The 7,405-nt window shown below is 39.5% G+C and overlaps 1 non-coding gene across 1 annotated transcript; it reads left to right on the forward strand.

Moving 5' to 3' along the window:
- Positions 1 to 6,307: 6,307 nt before the first annotated feature.
- On the forward strand, positions 6,308 to 6,414 carry LOC141625085 (small nucleolar RNA R71). Its single transcript, XR_012534882.1, has one exon. It is a non-coding gene; the product is annotated as a small nucleolar RNA R71 (small nucleolar RNA).
- The last annotated feature ends 991 nt before the right edge of the window (positions 6,415 to 7,405 follow it).

Consider the following 7,405-nt stretch of genomic DNA (forward strand, 5'->3'; position numbering starts at 1 on the left):
GGTTTAAAACTTAATGGGCACGTTTGTGGGTAATTAATAGAGTTTAAGGGTACAAGTGATAATTTGAAAAACGCGAGGGTACCACTTAGAAAAGCCAATAGTTTGAGGGTACCCCATAGAAAAACCCTAATAATAATCTCCAAAAATCACGATACACAGCTCCAACCAACTTCCCAACTCTTTGTCTTCTTCTGCCAAAAGCAAAACGACGCACAACAAACACCCGACCGGGTATAATTTCGCCCGACCGGGCATAAGTTCACCCGCCCGGGCATAGTTTCGCTCCTCGGCTGCAATAAATCCTTTTCTTGCTTATTCCCTTCTTCTTCTCTTTTTCACGATGGTGGTGATTGGGTCTGGGCTTGTATTCGGTTCGTTATACGAAAATGGTCGGAGCAGGGGAGTTGAGTTGTTTGATGCGTCCATGGCGGTGGATGAATTGGTGGTCGAATGGCAGGTGACGAATCTGGGCTGGAAGAGAAGACGCGCCTGGTGGTTCTCATGGTGGATAGTCAGAGGTGATTGCCGGTGGATGTATGGTGAAGGCCGATTGAACGGTGATGGTGGTTGAATGGTGAAGGGCGAAGTGATGGTTGATTGGCGCAGGGAAGGTTGCACGGCTGGTGGTTGCTGCTCGGAGTCGATATCGGGATCCAGCGTGGCCGAATTTTGGGCGTGAATGGTGATGGATATATGGTTGATGATGGTATGGTGATGTATGATGATGATGTATAATTGTAAATGAATGGTGAACAAATGTGTGGCAATTATTTTGATGAATTGATCTTGGCATTTGGTATTAAATTCAAAGCAGTAGCAGCAGGGGCAAGGAAATACGATTTTGCCTACTTTGACTTTCCTCTCACATTCCCATTCCTATTCATTTGACTCCGTCTTATTTTACTTGTTCTCGAGTAACTCGGTACCTATATGACAAAAATATGAGAACAAATTCCAAATTTCCGAAAAGTAGCATAAATTGACGCAAATTAATATAAAGTAACTAATATTCTATTTTATTTTAAAATGACTAAATAAAACTTAATCGAGTTATTTAATTGATCAAATAAGAGATAAAGTATGGGTCAAAAATGGGTAAAGTATTGTGTTATCAAATCTCCCCACACTTATCTCTTACTCGTCCTCGAGTAAGTATTAAATAAGCTAGAGACCCTTAGTGTAAAATGACTAACTAAACTACTAACATCCGATGAGAGGCAATTAACGGGCCTTCTCCGTCCCTTCAACTCACAACGAAACACAATGAGGTATGCATCCCGATGCAAGGCAAGTGGGGGCTTGCGGAAAATTTTGACACATTCCAACATTTAAGCACGAATCAACATATAAGATGCATCACAAAAAAGTCAAACCGCTTTCCTCATCTAAGCGGCCGTTTTTCGTTCAAGAATCGAACAAAGAGAGTCATTAGTGGAGGATGTCGTCTCCGGGTCTTACCAAGGTGTCGACTCCTTAATTCAAGCTCAAGTAACCAATATTGACAACACGGGGTGCCTAAGAAACAAATTCTAGGCGGGAAAGGGGAAGTACTTCGCTATACTCCCAAGAATGACACGACACACGCAAGATTCAACTCCATATCAAACCTTTGAACAAAAGGAGACCAAAGACCGACTCTCACGGGTTTCACTAGTCACTCAAATAAAAGAACGGGGTGATTTTTGTGACAAAAAGTAGCCAAAATCACTCTCCTAACTCGACTTGCGAAGCATGCCCGCAATCTAATATGGTACTCTATCCAATATCGGCAAGAGAAATGCCAAATGATGCACATACAAGAGAGACAACCGGGTTGTAATGGGCTTGGGTTCGGTGAAAAGGGGTTGGTGCAAGCACCGTTTTTAGGAAATGTGGGGCTAAAGATCGAGTAGTCGCCACATCTAACCAATTCACTAAACTCAACCAATAATGCAAATGAATTCCTTCACAAAATATGACAAGATTGTCATTTCCAAAAATTATTCAATCCTCTTCAAAACAAACTCTTTGCAAATTACCAACCCTTTATTTGAGACAATAATATACATTCTTTTCTTTTTGCTTTTTCATTTCATTTTTCTCTTTTTCTATTTGTTTTTCTTCTTCATTTTTTTTTTCTTTTTCTATTTGTTTTTTCTTTCTTGCATTTTGTGCACCTCTTATTAGACAAAAGTAGCCAAAGTTAAATTTCACTCATGTGGCATTAAGATCATACACCTCAAGGTGAGTCAAAATTTCAACCCAAATATACTCCACAAAAGAACCACAATGACGAACTACTCAACCAAGGTGAGTTGTTTATGGGATGTAGTTATTTTGTTGGCAATAAAAACGATAAGGCTTAGGCTCAAAATGGGTTAACAAAAGGAAACAATTGACTCAAGGGCATAACAAAAGCTTATTTGGCTATTGTGAGGTTACTTTATTTGAACAAAGTTGTCTCAATATGCACACCGACACTTCTACGGTAAGGAATGAGCACCATACTTATGCGTTTTGACATGACATACCACGTAAGGAGAACTACTCTCTTGACCTAAACGGGACCGGTTTGATGGACCGGCCATAAGGAGGCTCTATCCTCACATTTTAGTAGCTATGTCGGTCTAAGGTCAAGTCTCGGGCCTAATACGGTCTCACAAGGTGGTCGCAACTTGGTTGTTAAGCTAAACTTCCGGGTTTTTGCAAGCAAAAAACCTAACATGTATCATCAAGAGGTACGAGCTATCAAGAGGGAAATGACACGGGCAAAACAAATTATCATCATTGACGACATATACCCTCCACATTTAGACCATCTATGCAACTATTTACATACGAGATGCAACGTGTATGAAATGCAACTAAACATATGAACAAACTACGTGAATGCAAGAGTGAACACATATATTCATGTCTAATCTAAATGCATACAAGTTCTAGTCCTAACAACACATCAACAACACACGCATATCCAAAACGGTTCCCAAAAGGAACACCCACATGACATATCCCGTCCTCCTCCATGCTTATATATACAAAAAGAAAAGGAAGGATAAAGGAGAAAGAATTGGAAGAATTTTACCAAGCGTCTTCTCCGATGATTCATGTGTTGCCTATCAAAATGGTTAGGACAAATGCAATATATATAATATAAACAATGCAATATTTTTGAAATTTTTGAATTTTTTCAATTTTTAGGCGTTTTTGTATTTTTCTCAAATTAACAAGCAAATATATATACAAATATAAATAATATGCACAAAGTGGATATTTCCCTCCCCACACTTGAAACTTACATTGTCCTCAATGGAACAAAGCATAGGGAGAGAATAAGAAGAATAAATAACATATTTTTGTGTTTTTCAAATTTTTCAAAATTAAAGACATGTTTTTGATTTTTTGAATATTTGAAAATAAATAACATGTTTTTGGCATTTTTAAATGATGGAATTTCCTCCCCACACTTATTTATTTACATAATTCCAATGGAAATAAATGTGTGGAGGAAATTTCGAAATAAAATACATGTTTTTTTTTTTTGAAGATTTTTTTTATTTTTCAAATTTTTAGTGGTTTTTGGTTAATGAATGTTATGCATGAATTATTCTATATGCTAAATTTAAAGGACAATGCAAACTACACTACATGAATGCAAAGAGAGCTAATTTAAATTAACTCCAATTCGGTTAAGTAAACTAAATGCAAATGCAAGCAAAACATAAACAAAGCAAGGGAAGAGAATACTAACAATATGGTGGTTCTTAAGGGACTCCACCAAACCTCTCATCCAAAATTTTGTTTCTTGAATTTCCAAGTAGCGTGATCCATGTCACTCAAGGCACGAAGTAACCGGTCAAAAGCTTTAACAAAAGCCTCAAACAAGCACAAGTAACACCATTTCATAGCATACCACAACCAACTTCTTTTCCAACGCTTCTTCCCATGGTTCCTCTTACTCTCCTTGGCTTCCTTTTTTGGGTCCTCTTGATAGTTAGAACCCTTAAACTTGAAATGGTAGCTAGGTGGTAAGAGGAACGGAATCTCATAAGTTTCACTTGTTGGACAACTCTCTTCTTGGTCACCAAGGTAAGGAAATTGGTAAGGAATAGTAGGTGGAGGAGTCAACTTCTCAACATTGAGGTTCATGGTGTTGTCATTTTTATCCCAATTTTCTTGACTCTCCTTTTGACCCGAACTATTTCCATTGAGAGCCGCCTCCAAGGCATCAATTTGAGCTTCCCAATCACTTGAAGAATTATCCGACCAAGGTGCACCTTCAAAAGAGCTTAGAACAAATGAATCCGGAGAGTTCAAGAATAATTCAATCTCATCATTAATTTGGTCTTCAAATTCATCTTTTCTTGAGTCATCTTCACCCAAATGTCCTTTAACATCAACTCTCAACACAAGATCACCTCCATTTTCCTTCTTGTTTGTTGGACAAACTTCCAATGGATCCAAATGTGAAGGCTCAAGATTATGCTCATTCGAGCAATCCTCCAACACATCCACTCTACAACAAGAGTCACTCATAGAAGGAGATTTCATGGAATTTTCCAACGAGAATTCTATCTTGTCATCACCAACTTGAAGAGATAGTTTGCCATTTTTCACATCAATCAAGACACCCCCCGTAGCAAGGCAAGGGCGTCCTAGGATGATTGGAATTTTGGAATCCTCGGGAATATCCATCACATAGAAGTCGCAAGGTATCACAAGCTTTCCCACTTTGAGTGGTACATCTTCCACAAGGCCAATTGGATACCTCACCGATCTATCCGCAAGTTGCAAAGATACTCTTGTAGGTGAAAGTTCAACACCCTTCAATTTCTTGAAGATATTGAGAGGCATGAGGCTAATGCTTGCCCCCAAGTCACACAAGGCTCTCTCAATATGAACGGTCCCAATTGTGCATGGTATGGAAAAACTACCCGGATCTTCAAGCTTTGGTGGCATCTTGTGCAATAGGATAGCACTATATTCTTGTGATAAATTGACCATGGTACTTGGACCCAATGAATTTTTGTTGGAAATCAACTCCTTCAAGAATTTTCCATATGCGGGTATCTCCTTGATGGCATCAATAAAAGGCATGGTGATGTTCACACCTTTCATCATGTGCATAAATTTTCCATACTTTTGCTCAAGCTTTGCTCTTGCCAACCTTTGAGGGAAAGGGATTGGTGGCACATATGGTCTCACGACTTGTTGCTTGGGTTCCTCAACAACCTTGGTGGGTTCATCAAAAACCTTGGTGGACTCATCAACAAGCATGGGAGTCTCTACAACAACCTCTACAAGATCATCTTCAACCACTTTTGGTGGTTCAACCACAACTTCCGGTTTGCGACTCTTTTTCCTCTTTACGAACACCCGATCTTCCAACTCCCTACCACTCCTCAAATGTATAGCATTAATGGTCTCGATTTTACCCGGAAATTTTCCATTCGAGGCTTGAAATTGACTTATTTGAGAAGCCAATTGAGAGATTTGATTATCCGTCATTCTTTGGGAGGCTTGCATTTGAGTCCTTAGTTGGTTGATAGAGGATGTTGCCTCCTCTTGCATTTGGTTGGAATGAGTGATGAATTGGTTTTGAGAACTCATTAATTGCTCTATCATGAGCTCCATATTTGACTTTGGTTAGGTGGATTGTTGAAAGGGTTGAGAAGTTTGGTTGAATTGTTGGGAATTTTGTTGAAATGGTGGGTTGATTGGTTGATTGAGTGGTTGAAATTGTGGTCTTGGTTGAAAGGTGGTATTTTGCTTTTGGGCTTGGAAATTTGGTGTAAATTGTGGATTTTGTTGGAAAGTGGGGTTTTGGACATTTTGTGAGCCATGGGAAAAATTTGGGTGGACTCTCATTCCGGGATGGTATTGATTGTTGTTGAATGCTTGTCTAGCCGGAATTGATTCCCACACTCCATTCACTTGCTCCATACAATTTGCCTCTCCCATCATCAAAGGACATTCATTTGGTGGATGCCCTTGATCTCCACAAATCTCACAACAATACATTTGAGACCAATTTAATGAAGATTTTCTTGAGGTGTTACTAGAGTTCAACAAAGCAACTTGTTGCTTGAGTTCCTCTATCAATCTCTTGACTTCCACATTGTTTGTTGATTCCACATTGGACTTCCCTTTCCTCTTGTGGCGATCATTATTCCAATGAAAAGTACGGGATGCCATCTCTTCTATAAGCTCCTTAGCCGTCTTGTGATCAATTTTGTCTAATGCCCCTTTTCCCGAGCCGGAATCTAGGTTCATTTTCATTTCATTGCTCAACCCCTCATAAAAGTTGTTGATCAACTCATCATCTCCGATCCCGTGGTGAGGACATAACCTTTGGAGTCCCTTATACCTTTCCCATGCCTCGTAAAGGGTCTCATCATCATGTTGGGTGAAGCCTTGGAGCTCACTCTTGATTCTTGCGGTCCTTTGTGGTGGAAAGTACTTGTTCAAGAAGGCCTTGGAGACATCATTCCAAGTTCTAAATGAATCGGGCTCACAACTCTTCAACCATTCCTTAGCACTCCCCCTCAAAGAATAAGGAAAGAGCCTAAGGCGGATTGCATCCTCCGACACTCCATTTGCTTTAAACATGTCACAACTATCCAAGAATTCATTAAGATGTTCATTGGGGTTTTCGGTGGCTCCCCCTCCGAATTGGTTTCCTTGGACTAGTTGTAACAAAGTAGCCTTCACATCAAAGTTATTGGCTTGAATAGGTGGCTTGACAATACTTGGGTTCACCACCTTCTTCGGAGCCAAATTATCCCTCATAGGAACCGCGACCATTGTTGTTTCTTCGGGAATTCCAAATGGATTCTCAAAGAACTCAAGATTGTCCGGTTCTTCTAAAACACCTTCCACTACTCAAGAAAGGGATTAGTAAAAAAGAAAGACCTAGTCTAAACTAGAATAAAACGATTAATATCTAGCCTTTGCTCCCCGGCAACGGCGCCAAAAACTTGATGGTTATCAAATAATACCTCGCAAGTGCACGATTGTCGTTGTACACTATTGAGGGTCGATCCCACGAGGAGCTAGGGAGAGTATTAATCGTTTTAAATATTTGTTTAGCTAAGTCGACAATATTTGGATGAGGTTTTAAACTAAACAACTAAACTAAATAAAATAAAATGCAAATTAACAAAAGATGATAAATGAGTAAGAGGGGAATAAAGTTGTAAATCAAATGATTAAAAGGCCTAAAACTCGGTTCTCCCACAACAATTCATAATTCCACATATTGATTCCCTAGGCTAATCATTTAGGTAAACGGGCAAGGAGTAGATGGCTCTAATTCGCCTAAGACCCCCCTCTCGGGTTCGAAGGTCGGAATCCTTAACTCAACACCCAACAACCCCGAAAACGTGCACATTCCCAAGGTGATCAAGAACTTGGTCAAGGTCATTAA

The sequence above is a fragment of the Silene latifolia genome, chromosome X (assembly GCF_048544455.1).
Source record: "Silene latifolia isolate original U9 population chromosome X, ASM4854445v1, whole genome shotgun sequence".
In the NCBI taxonomy this organism is placed as follows: Eukaryota; Viridiplantae; Streptophyta; class Magnoliopsida; order Caryophyllales; family Caryophyllaceae; genus Silene; species Silene latifolia.